The 549-nt window shown below is 68.1% G+C and overlaps 1 protein-coding gene across 1 annotated transcript in view; it reads left to right on the plus strand.

The window, feature by feature from the left end:
* The window catches only part of DSTYK (dual serine/threonine and tyrosine protein kinase), a 30520-nt gene that overhangs the window by 2081 nt on the left and 27890 nt on the right, over positions 1 to 549 (plus strand). The gene's annotated exons all lie outside the window — the stretch shown is intronic.

Genomic DNA, 549 nt, shown 5'->3' on the forward strand with positions numbered 1-549 from the left:
CCCGGGGGCCAGGCTGCAGCAGGGCCACGGCCTCGGCGGTGCCCTGCCCCGCGCGTGCTCGTGCAAGCCTACCATGAGGCATCTTGACCCTGGGAGGTGGCCCACTGTGGGGGCACCCACACCCCAGGGGCATACCCTCCCCTGGGAGCATCCCCAGTGCAGGAGCATCCCCAATCTGAGAGCATCCCAACCTGGGACATCCCCATCCCAGGAGCATCCCCATCCCAGGAGCATCCTCACCGCAGGAGCATCCCCATCCCGCGACCATCCCCATCCCAGGAGCATCCTCATCCAGGAGCATCCCCGTCCCGGGGCCATCCCACATCCTCCAAGGTCACACCTGTAGCAGAGCGGGGACCGGGGCGTAGGGATGGTGGTACCCCACCGAGGCGTACGCCCCACCGGTCACCCCGCTGGGTGCTCACCACGCTGGTAACCCCAACGGTAGTGCCATAGGGTGCTTGCCCGATTGGTAACCCCACTGTCGACCCTAAGGGGTCCTCACCCCTCCGGCGCCCCCACCGGGCTGCTCGCCCTATTGCCAGCCCA

This window comes from Pygoscelis adeliae, unplaced genomic scaffold, assembly GCF_000699105.1.
Source record: "Pygoscelis adeliae isolate BGI_AS28 unplaced genomic scaffold, ASM69910v1 Scaffold197, whole genome shotgun sequence".
Classification (NCBI taxonomy): Eukaryota; Metazoa; Chordata; class Aves; order Sphenisciformes; family Spheniscidae; genus Pygoscelis; species Pygoscelis adeliae.